At 41.7% G+C, this 12,436-nt stretch overlaps 1 protein-coding gene across 2 annotated transcripts in view; it reads left to right on the forward strand.

Annotated features, from left to right (window-relative positions):
* The first annotated feature begins 3,390 nt into the window (after nt 1–3,390).
* Cep128 (centrosomal protein 128) overlaps nt 3,391–12,436 on the forward strand; it is a 342,557-nt gene continuing 333,511 nt past the window's right edge. For both annotated transcript variants that reach the window (XM_075948454.1, XM_075948455.1), the window contains exons 1-2: nt 3,391–3,582; nt 5,478–5,635. The gene's annotated coding sequence lies outside the window, so the exon portion shown is untranslated. The remainder of the gene's footprint in view (nt 3,583–5,477; nt 5,636–12,436) is intronic.

Below are 12,436 nucleotides of genomic sequence, written 5' to 3' on the forward strand. Positions count from 1 at the left end.
GACTGAGCATAGACGAGTATATCTGTGTTTTCAGGCCGTCCCCATTCCAGATCCTTGTCATTGATTAGCCTATCAGGTATTTGATATGGCTCAAAAGTATACTTGATGTGACTGTTCAAGGCTCTGGATATGGAGTTAGTGCTGCAGGTCTCATAGCCTGCACAGTTGGGCTTTGCCCATGCAATCTTAGTTTAGGCCCTGGTTTTAATCAGCGGAGCTTAATTAAATCTTCAAAGGGAAAATGATCATAAGAAAAAGAAACGAAAACAAGCAAACAAACAAGCATTGAGAATAAAGCCCTGCTGTTCAGGGGATTAAGGTTTCAGGGTGAATTTAGTTCCAATCAATTAACATATATTAGGGCTCCATATGATGAGCAACTGTGGTTGCTTGAATATAACTGGCCCCTATAAGTTCATAAGGACTGTACTATTAGGAAGTATGGCTTTGTTGGAGTAAATATGGTCTTGTTGGAGGAAGTGTGTCACTGTGGAGGTCGGCTTTGAGGTCTCACATATGCTCAAGCCACACCCAGTGTCTTAGTTCACGTCTTGTTGCCTTCAGATCAAGATCTAGAACTCTGAGTTCCTTCTCTAGTACCATGTTTGCCTGAACGCTGCCATGTCCCACCATGATAAATGACTAATCTCTGAAACCGTAAGCCACACCATTAAATGTTTTCCTTTATAAGAGTTGCCGTGATCATGCTGTCTCTTCACAATAATAGAAACCCTAACTACAAGAACAACACATGGGATGCTTCCTGCATGTTAATTTATTTGACTCTCAAAGCAATGTTACTCTTGACCTACTATTCTTTCCCATCGTTGACAGAAGAAATTAAGCACAGAGGAAGTCACATCTGTCAACTGAGGCGAGGACAATAGCTTTTTTAAATTTATTTTATTTATTTATTTTTTAAAATATTTATTTATTTATTATGTATACAATATTCTGTCTGTGTGTATGCCTGATGGCTATAAGAGGGCACCAGACCCCATTACAGATGGTTGTGAGCCACCATGTGGTTGCTGGGAATTGAACTCAGGACCTTTGGAAGAGCGGGCAATGCTCTTAACCTCTGAGCCATCTCTCCAGCCCCAGGACAATAGTTTTTAACTCAATCATGCATATACAGTCTTTTTGTTTTTTGAGACAGGGCTTCTCTGTGTAATAGCCCTGGCCATACTCTCTTTGTAGACCAGGCTGGCCTCAAAGTCACAGAGATCCTCCTGTCTCTCCCTCCTAGATGCTGAAATTAAAGGCATGCACCACTATGCCCAGCTCCCAAGTTTTAAACATAATGAAGTCAAGTATGATTTCTTTTTCTGTGGTCTCAGCTGTGGTTTCTGAATTTTTTCTTTACTTAGCCAATATCTCTTTAAAATTGATTCAATAGAATTGAATACAATCTTATAAATACAGTTGTATAAAATGTTATCAACAATCAATTTTTGCTAATGTAGTTCAGTTACTCTAGCATTGGGCAGCACATTTTTGGCAGTTGATCACTTACATTTCCTAAGGAAGGTTCTCTTCTGTGTTTCTACATAGATACTGGTACAGTGGTCTACCACCCCCCCCCCCAGCATTGTAACGAATTGTTGACTCCTTCCATTGGTTCTAAGCAACTTGAGCAAAAGGACTGTGTTGTTTTTAATCTCTTTGTTATCTCTGTGTCTTGTGTCTAATAGAATGTCAAGATCCTAAAATGTTTCGATACGCATATTTGCTAATCTGAATAAATCGATTTGTGAAAGTCAACTGTTAAGAAACAGCTATTATGCCTCTGCAAGCATTGCTTGTATGGTTGTTCTAAATTATGTTTCTCCCTGTGTCAGGTGGAGTTTATTCTAGAGGTACAACTGTTGATGCAGATATGTAGGTACGTCTTTAGAAAAATTTATGTTCAAACTGGTTAGAAAAAGTCTTTGTGTGAGCAGGTGGTAATTTGGAAGGAGGAGATGCTTTAAAAGACCAGGTCTTTTGTTTCTAGGCCCAAAGGAGAGATTAGGTGGGGAAAGCATTATCCTGTACAGAGTGGTCAGAATAGATAGCCTGTATCATAAGACAATCTAGTAGCTAGTTCTCAACCTGTGGCTCATGATCACTAGAATATATGCAGTTTCAATGGTCTTAGAAACCCCTAGCAGTGGTGGCACACGCCTTTATAATTCCAGCACTCAGGAATCAGAGTCAAGTGGATCTCTGTGAGTTTGAGGCCAGCCTGGTTTACATAGCGAGTTCAGAACAGTTCCAAAGCTACAGAGAAACCATGTCTTGAAAAAACAAAAACAAAAACAAAACAAAAAGCCCAACCATCAATCAATTTTCGTTGCTACTTCATAGCTGTAATTTTACTACTGCGTGGTGTTTGGATTGCTAGGACCCCACAGGTTGAGAACCACTGATAGCTTTCATTTTATTTATTTATTTATTTATTTATTTATTTATTTATTTATTTATTTATTTATTTATTTATTTATTTATTTATTTATTTATTGTTTCTTATATTTTAGGAAAACTTCCATAAGTCACGTAAATTTTGATTGTAGTTTTGGGGAGGGTGAGGTCCTTTATTGGCAGAGTAGAAGGAAAAGACAGATTTTGACGGCCCTAATGGATTTTCACTTCTTAGTTTTTTCCAAAGCTCCTTCCTCAAGGTTTTAATATTCTCATTTTGGCTGAAACTGCCCCCCCCCCCCCCCCCCCCCCAGAAAATACTTCTTTTACGTTTTAGCGAGGACGTTACACAGTAGTAATGAACAGACCGCCTCACACTGGATTTGTAGTTTGCCAATGAAGAGAGGCAGAAAGTGTTTCACTTGGTAAACTTCTTTATTCCCCTTCAGTCCAAAGCCTTTAAAACAAGACATTAGCCGGGCGATGGTGGTGCACGCCTTTAATCCCAGCACTCGGGAGGCAGAGGTAGGCGGATCTCTGTGAGTTCGAGACCAGCCTGGTCTACAGAGCTAGTTCCAGGACAGGCTCCAAAGCCACAGAGAAACTCTGTCTCGAAAAACCAAAAGAAAAAAAAAAAGACATTAAAGCGATTTTTACATCTCACTGCTGGCTATTATTAACCCTTTGATGTTTCCTAATGAGTAAAACCACACTCACTGCCAAGGTAGCATTTGAATTCAGTTTCTTCCAGAAGTTTGCGTCTTCACAGGTTACTCGCCCTTTAAAAAAAAACAAAATCAGAACCTGGCGAGAAGGCAGGGCCCTGGATCAGTAAAGACCGCTTATCCAGCTTCTTCCGGGAAAGGAACCTAGAGGCCAGACGCAGAGCGTGCTGGGACTTGTAGTTCATCTTCTGTCATTGTCCCTGGTCTCTCTCTGCTCTGAGCGCGGGATGAACTACAGCTCCCATAGGGCCAAGCGTCACCGGCGCGTCCTGTGCTTTAGCCGCGCCTGGGCGGCTAGTTCAAGTTGCCATAGCTGCGAGTCCGGGGTGAGCAGAGTCGGTTGCGCCGCAGCGTTGCGTCAGTTGCACCTTCGGGGTCGCTGGTAGCTGCGGGAGCCGGGTAGGACCTCGGCAATGATCCGGCATTAAGAACCTGGAGTCACCTTGGGTCTAAGGTACCTGCCCCTATGCCCCCTGTCCTTTTTCTCACTTCCCCCTGCAGAAACATTTATATCCCGCTTTCCCTTGTCTCAGGGTGGAGACAGCAGAGCTTCAGGTGGTTTGTGGAGGGGGTCGGGTGTGTCGGTGCAGTGTTTGGCGAGGTGGGGGCGGTGGCATGTTTGCACCCCTCAACAGGTCGTCCATGGTCAGGTTCTGGCCGTCTCACTGTGAACCTGCCCTGTTCTGTCTTTGGAGCAGCTCGCCACGGGCTAGCCTCCTTGAGGCTTTAGCTAACTGACATTTAGTTGACTGCCTCGAGGGTATATTAGTTGATACCTTCTCTTTTCTGCAGTCACTTGTTTTTTTTCCCTATGCTAATTTAGGAGATCCCCGGTCTTAGCGGTTAGCAACCTTATTCTGGAATTAATTCGTGGAAATGCCAAACTTTGAATTCCAGCTGCGTTCTGTATAGGGTTAAAAGGTTCAGTAAAGCTAGACGTTGTAGCGTCCTGTCAGGATTATGCAAAATACTTGGCTCATTGCCTAGCACAAAGCAAATTCTCAACACTTCTTCCTAAAAGTGATTGTGTCTAATAGAAATACGAACTGTACAGGCGGGATTTAATTTTATAGTACCTGTATTAAAAGTAAAAGCAAGCTTCTGCGGTCAATCATAATTTATTTGGCACAGTACATAGAATATATATTTGGCATGTAGTAAATATAAAACTTAAACACACACATACACACCACACACACTTTAGACAGGGTCCTACAGTGTAGCCCTGGTTGGTTTGGAACTCATTATTTGGATGGACCAGACAGATCTTCAAGTCACAGAGATCCACCTGCCTCTGCCTCCACAGTGCTGGAATCAAACGTGTGTGGCACCACCTGGGCTATATTTTATGTTCTTTGAAAATGGTACTGGATGTTCAGAATCTGATAAGTATTAATATACTTATAGTGTATATCAATTTGAATTGGCCAGAGTCATAGCCATACGGCTGCTATACTGGACAGCACAGAGGGAAAATGAACTTTGACAGCTGTACCTTGGCGTAGAGCATTGGTTCCCAACCTGTGGGTTGTGACCCCAACTGGGCCCTTTCACTGGGGTTGCCTGAGACCACAGATTTTAAATTACGATTCCTAACAGTAGCAAAATTATTGTTATGAAGTAGCAATAAAAATAATTTTATGGTTGGGGGGTCAGCTGTATTAAAGGCTTGCAGCATTAGGAAGGTTGAGAACCACGGGCATAGAGAAATTGCCTTGTGCCTAGGGCTCATCATGTGGTAAAGCTTGCTACTGTGTTAGACAAGTTGTGTATTACCACTGCTTGCCTGGGCCTATTGGTGTGCCCTGACAATGGCTTTCTTAGATGATTTTCTGGTGGATTCGTACAGTTTTAGGAGGAGTTATAAAGTGTTGAAAACACTTCTGCCCACTGCACTTCTCTTCAACCAAATATATAATACTTTGGTTTGTTTGCTTTGCCATTGTGAGGACTGATCAGCCATATATAATATGTCTTTAAAGAGGTGGAGGGTGGCCTACACTTAACAAATGAGCCAGCAATTTCAGAAAAATATGTTAATTTTATCGCTCAGTTTAGTCTCCCAGTTTATATACTTAGTGTGTACTTTTGTTTAGACTTGGGGTACAATTCATCCCCCTAGCGTGATCTAGCAGGTTCTGTGATGACTAGGCTTGGGCAGAAAATGCCACTTAAAAGGAATTTTCAGGCTGGGCATTTGGATATCATTCGGGCTTTTGGGTGACCATAGGAGCCTATTTTCACTGTTCCATGGGATTCTCTAATTTATGCATAAGGAGGATGAAATAATTTTCATTAGAACAGTTTCGAGTTATAATTCTGTTCACTACCTGTTTCATTGGCTTGTAGGTGTTTTGGGGGAAGAGTAGAGGCAACCCAAAAGATCGTCTACTGGACTGGACCTTTTGCCCGGAATCTCATGAAGAAATGATAGGAGGCAGGCTTCCGTGCCTCAGACGAGCACTGAGCTCCAAGGACAGCAGCCCAGAGTTCTGGGAGTGTACTGTGTAAGTATGCTTTCTCTTGAGTTTAGCATCTGAGGACATCTTTTACATCGTTGTATATTCACAGTGGAAATGGGTGTGCTAACAGCAGGATTGGGGGGGGGATGATAAGAAGCTCCTTTTTACTGTTAGTATAAAGTTGAAACAGGGTAGCTGTGCATGACACCTTAGAGGTATTCAGATGAACAGATAAGTGGCGTTTAGGACAGACGTTTGGGAACCCATTCTAGTCCAGATACTGCTTGACGTCCTTTTCCCAGGCTTTACATTCAGTTCTTTTTCATGCTTATCTGCGTTTATTAGATCCATATCAGAGGCACGGATGGGCTATTTGCTTGGAAATTTTTGAGCCAAAAGAGTGATCTTTATTTCCAGATCTTTCCGACTCCAGATTCCCAGTCCTGCCCCTGTCCAAGGCTTCATGTCTGTTTGTAATTGTTCGTTAGTGCACTTGACTGCAACAGTTTAGGATTGATCTCTTTAAATGTTTAAAGGATCCTACGTTTTTTTTTTTTTAAAAAAACACAATAGTCTATTGAAGTAAATAGTTGCAATTTGTTATTTCCATAAATTGAGTATGTTCAACACAAATTGTCATTGGTTATCAAAGATTTAGTGTTAAGGCTGAATTTTTGTAATATATTAAAAATTCTGGACTTTGGAAAAAATGCCTTTCATTGTATTTTGATGGTGGAAAGGCACAGACACACAGAGAAATTTTAAGGCTTTGTGATAAATTTCCACTCAAGACTTCTGATGTACAAAATTCTTAGGATTAAAGATTTTAGAGTTAGAAAGACATGAGCCTAGTAGGTTAGTGTATTCTGGGAATTCTCACCAGCACAAATTGACACGGCTGAAACTACTGTAAAGATATCTTAGCGTGCATTCACTATTGCACCTTTAATATGTTAGGGGGCGCCTTAGGCAGGTTTCAATATAGCCATACTCTTTATCGCCTGTTTGCCTGTGTAACAATGTATTGTTAAATGGTCACACAAATCATGTCTACTGTCTCATTCTCCTTTTGAGACAAGGTTTGGAATACACCTTAGTCTTTCCTGGAACCGAGGATCCCTGCCTCAGCCTCCTGAGTGCTCGGTTTTAGGTGTGTTCCGCTATCTTGGGTCTTACCTCTGTAACTGCTACCTTTGTGGCCTACTGATTAGATGCTTTTAATGTATTCCTTATCAGGGGATTTCTTAGTATTCTTAAACGAGATTCTCATACATACATCCTACACATAAGTTGAGTACACACATGTGCACACACATACATACACACATATGCATACACACACGCCCTTTGTTTCCTTCAGACAGTAATTATAGAAGCAGAATTTCTGAGTCAAAGCGTGTATTTTTATTTCAATATTTGCCAAGTTATTATCTAGAAAAGCTGTTCTTCATTTTATAGATAATAAATTTCTATTTATTTACTGTTGTTTGTAAGCATTGGGACATGCTATCTGTGTGTAGATATCAGAGGAGAACTTTTGGAGTTGATTCTTTTCTTCCATGTGAACTCTCGGGATTGAACTCAGTAGGTCAGACTTGCTTAGACAAGTGTTTTTATCTGCTGAGCCATCCTTTCAGGCTTAATAACTAATACTTGTACACCGAATGCCCTTGTCAGCTTGAGGGTGAGAGCTTTGCTCATCTGTCTAAAACAGATAAACAAGGATACCATTTTATTGCTTCAATTTGCAATTCTCCAGTGCGATGAAGTATATTTATGTATTTGTTAGGGGCATTTGTATTCTGTGGATTGCCTGTTTATGTATCCTTTGTGACATTTACTACTGGAGTGTTATTACTTTTGTGTGCTTTTTAAAGATCTAATTAATCCCCTAGTTCCCATAGAATGCAAATATTCTGAGTTTTTCCTTTGCTTCTGGTGTCTTGTTATGATATTTAGGAATAACTTCAAGAGACTTAGTAAGCCTTTATTAATATTCATCTTTCTACAATTAATATAACCTTCATCATAAGTCTGTATACTGCTAAATGACTGGAGGATTTTGGAGAAGGCAGCATTTGTGGTTATATGAATCCATTTGGCTGATGGGTGTTTAGAATGCTGTGTGCACAGGGTTGCCATGAACCAGGTGCTCCTGAGTGAATGAAGGAGTGCTTGTGAATGAGCAAGCTCACGCATGAATGGGTGTGTGAATTAAAGCTGAGCTGGAGCAACATTGTGGAAGAAGTGGACTCTGATTGTTATTTTAAAGGATGGGTAGTCAATTCTATAGATTGAAGAGAAAAGGAAAAACTTGATGGTTGGCAGATGAAGGCTTTCAAATGCTCAAAGTAGGTTTGTTCATGAGCAGCTATCAGTGTGTTGAAACTTTCTGGATGAGGAACTCAGCTGATGAAGAGACCATGGAATTTGGACTGTAGAGCTTAGTAGTACAGGGAATTGAAGACTGTAAGTAGCTGTAAATGACCATTATAAATTTCAAATGATTTTACAAATAACTGAGTAGACTTAGGTTTGATCCAGTCACTATTAGTTTTAGTATATGGTACATTGATTTGAAATGTTGCCTTGCTTACCATATAGTAGACATTAGTATTAATAGTATTCATATTAATAATATGCAGCTCAGCCAATATTTTTTAAGACTTCAAATAATTTGACCCACTGTTAATGAAAGCTCTCCATTTAATAATTGCTTAAGTAGTATTACTATTTAAAGTAAAGCGCTGTACTTTTAAGAAAAGTCTAGTTGCAAATTAATTTGATACTGGTCCTGTACATGCCAGAAACTGTGCTGAGTGCTGGGCACCAACCATATCTGAATCCATTCTGTATTTTTCAAAGAGAATATTTGAGCTGAGTGATTTGTAAAAGAAATAGGTTTATATGGTTCATAATTCCAGCATAGTCCTGTGGTCTGTTCCAAGTCCCGGAAGCACTAATGTCTCAGAACATCATGGTGGGCAGATACGCATGAGTGGGTCAGGGAAGGTCTTGCCATGAGAGAGGGAGCAGGAGAGCCAGCTGGTAAAGCCAAGTTGGCTTTTTCAGAATTGACTTTTCAGATGTGAAGTCCAGGTGCACAACACCTGACCTCATGGGAGATTAACCGTCCCCAGCTTTGAGGATGCCCTTCAGTGTCTGTCCCCTAGTTCACATCATGTAGCATTGTTTCTCAACCTGTGTGTCACAGTCCCTGTGAGCGTCCCAAATCAGATATCTTGCATGTCAGATATTTACATTACCATTCATAACAGTAGCAAAATTACAGTTATGAAGTAGCAATGAAATAATTTTATGGTTGGGGGTCACCACAACCTGAAGAACCGTATTTAGGGAATGCAGCATTAGGAAGGTTGAGAACCACTGACGTAAAGATTCCACTGTCTCTAGATTGCCAATCTTAGAGTTCCAACTTCCTGCAAATGAGCTTTTGTGGGGACGAAACATACAGAAAGCATAGCAAACCATGAGTGGAGCAGTCTTTGTGGAGAGCAGAGCCTTTGTAGATAGACAGTAACTAGCCAGTGAGAACTGTCTAGGCTAGGTTGAGGTAGTATCTGTCAAAGGAGTGTGGCAGAGAGCACGGGGCCCAGAGTTGGGGTGGGGCAGAGAAGGGAGGCTTCTAAAGGGTGCTTCTTCTGAACTGACCAAGAAATAGGAGTCAAGGATGAATTGTCAGGAACATGGACAGGCCTTTGGGAAAGGTCAGAGGAGGAAGAGAACGTTCTAGACTGGCATAGGCTTAGGCATGTTGGTGATGAGTGTATATGTTGGAGTAACTGCAAAGAAGTTCCGTGGTGCAAATAGACTCTGTGGGGGAAGTGCCTTACTTCAGGAGTTCCGTGGTGCAAATAGACTCTGTGGGGAAGTGCCTTACTTCAGGGATGCAGCCCTACGATTTCAGAGCTGAGAGAGAAAAGATTACCTCCGTCTATAGACAGAGGAGTTCGTGAGATTGTTATTTAGCTGTGCCGGAAGCGATGAGTAGATTGAAATTAGTGGGGACAGAGGACAATAGGCTGCTTCATGGCATGCGTGAGGGCTGATTCATGTCACTAAGTCATGGAGGCAGAGGGAAGAAGCAAGCTGTTTTAACGACTTAAAGAAGTACAAGTACTCCAATTTTGTTATTGTAATTTTTTAAAACAAAGTAATTATGGGTTAGAACTTTACTCAAACTGCCATCTACCTTTAAAGCCTAAGTAAGGTTGTAATTATATCGTCTTTACAGGATTGCAATAGAAATCATGAGAAAATGCTAATAAGAATCTTTTCTAAAGCAGGGTGTGAACTAAAGGTCAGTGGCACTAGGAGAAGATTTCCTTTCTAGGCTCTAGAGCAGGTGTGAACACTAGCGCTAGGAGAAGATTTCCTTTCTAGGCTCTAGAGCAGGTGTGAACACTAGTGCTAGGAGAAGATTTCCTTTCTAGGCTCTAGAGCAGGGTGTGAACACTAGCACTAGGAGAAGATTTCCTTTCTAGGCTCTGGAGCAGGTGTGAACACTAGCGCTAGGAGAAGATTTCCTTTCTAGGTTCTAGAGCAGGTATGAACACTAGCGCTAGGAGAAGACTTCCTTTCTAGGCTCTAGAGCAGGTGTGAACACTAGTCCTAGGAGAAGATTTCCTTTCTAGGTTCTAGAGCAGGTATGAACACTAGCACTAGGAGAAGATTTCCTTTCTAGGCTCTAGAGCAGGTGTGAACACTAGCACTAGGAGAAGATTTCCTTTCTAGGCTCTAGAGCAGGTGTGAACACTAGCGCTAGGAGAAGATTTCCTTTCTAGGCTCTAGAGCAGGTGTGAACACTAGCACTAGGAGAAGATTTCCTTTCTAGGCTCTAGAGCAGGTATGAACACTAGCACTAGGAGAAGATTTCCTTTCTAGGCTCTAGAGCAGGTGTGAACACTAGCACAAGGAGAAGATTTCCTTTCTAGGCTCTAGAGCAGGTATGAACACTAGCACTAGGAGAAGATTTCCTTTCTAGGCTCTAGAGCAGGTGTGAACACTAGCACAAGGAGAAGATTTCCTTTCTAGGTTCTAGAGCAGGTATGAACACTAGCACTAGGAGAAGATTTCCTTTCTAGGCTCTAGAGCAGGTATGAACACTAGCACTAGGAGAAGATTTCCTTTCTAGGCTCTAGAGCAGGTGTGAACACTAGCACTAGGAGATGATTTCCTTTCCTGTAGTTTTTCTTCACTTGGAAATCAAGTAGTTTCTGTTTCCTTTTAAAATTCAAAAGAAGTGAAGTGTGCTTTGTGATGTGGAGAAATAGCATTTTTTGTTTTTATTTTTTTGCAAAACCATGAAATTATTATACTTTTATAATTGCTTTCCCCTCTTAAAATTTAATAGGCTGTCAAGTGCTTCACTACCTGCTTAAGTGTGTGTTTGTGTATTTTCATATGAGAGCATCCTTTTTCCTTCTGTCTTTGGAAGGGTGTCATGTATATATCTGCAGTCTGAAGCCAGTCTGTTTTCTCAAGGAAAGTTGGGTTGAGAGGCAAGTTCAGCAAATAACTCTTTCAGAACCAAATCGAGTCAACTGTTGCACAACAGCTTTAGCTGTATAACCAACAGAACCTTGGAGACATACAACAGTAAATGTTCAGTCCACTATAGCCATTACCTAAACTGTCTGCTTAGTGTGGCTCGACTTGTTCAGTTGTCCAGGAGCAGCTGGCTGGTTTGTCGCTCTAGGCTGGATGACCTGGGATGTTTATGTGTCCTCCACTTTCTAGCTTAGTAAGAGTTTCAGGAAGTAAGGGGGAAAGATAGGGGAGTCGTGGGAGAGCGAGGTCTAAGGAACAATCCCATTTTTCTTTAGACCACTACTGTTAAAATCCTGCTGATGGCAAGATAGGAGTCCACAGTCTGCAGGCGTGGATGGTTTGAATGTTTGCTGGAGTGCTGGTCTTACTGTTCTGCCCACCACGGAGACCAGTACTACTGTGCCTTCCTCTGGTCCGTGTGAAAACTAGCTCCCAGGCGTCTCTACTGATTCGTCTTCACAGCTGGGCTGCTCATTTCTGCCTGGCCAGTGGGCTCTGAAGCTTTGTCCTTTTTAAAAAGAACAGAAATCTTAGTAGGAGTGCAGACTCAGTTAAGTGGAGCCCTTGAGGTGACTCACTGCAGCCGCTGTGGTAGAGATTGGGGCAGACAGGAAGGTGCAGGTCTGCCTGGCGCCTGCTGTGCGCATCCATGCTCCTGTGGAAAATCAGCCCTCACCATTGGCGGAGCTTTTGTTTTTTTTTTTCCAGAAAACTGGAAATTGGAATTTTTCAAGTGAAGTCTCTTATTTTCAGATCCACGTTTTAAACTAACAGTTATTCCTGATAGACCTTTGTCACCTGGGTTTGTTCCTCAGTCCTCCAAATCCCCTTGTCTGAATTAAACAAATGATTCCAGAAACTCAGCGGTCCAGTTGCTGTCTGTGCCAATCTCTTCTTCAACCAGTCTCGGCCACTGTGGACACATAATAGTTGTTGCCTGTCCTCTCAGAGGGTTTAATTCTGGTCTGTTAGTTTGGGAATGATTGTCTACTTACCTGTTTTATCAGGTAGTAAATACGTTTTGGCGGTGACTGGAGAGATGGTCTGTGGTTAAGAGCATTGACTGCTCTTTCAGAGGACCTGGGTTCAGTTCCTAGCACCCACAGGGCAGCTCAGAGCTGTCTGTAATTCCAGTTCCAGGGGATCTAACACCCTTGTCAAAACACCAATGCACATTAAAAAAAAAAGATTTTGGGCTCAACACAATTAATAGACACATTCATCTCAGGTTTAATAGTAGCCATTGCCATTTCTCTGGAACTTTTCTGCCTTTTG

This window comes from Microtus pennsylvanicus, chromosome 14, assembly GCF_037038515.1.
Source record: "Microtus pennsylvanicus isolate mMicPen1 chromosome 14, mMicPen1.hap1, whole genome shotgun sequence".
Taxonomy (NCBI): domain Eukaryota; kingdom Metazoa; phylum Chordata; class Mammalia; order Rodentia; family Cricetidae; genus Microtus; species Microtus pennsylvanicus.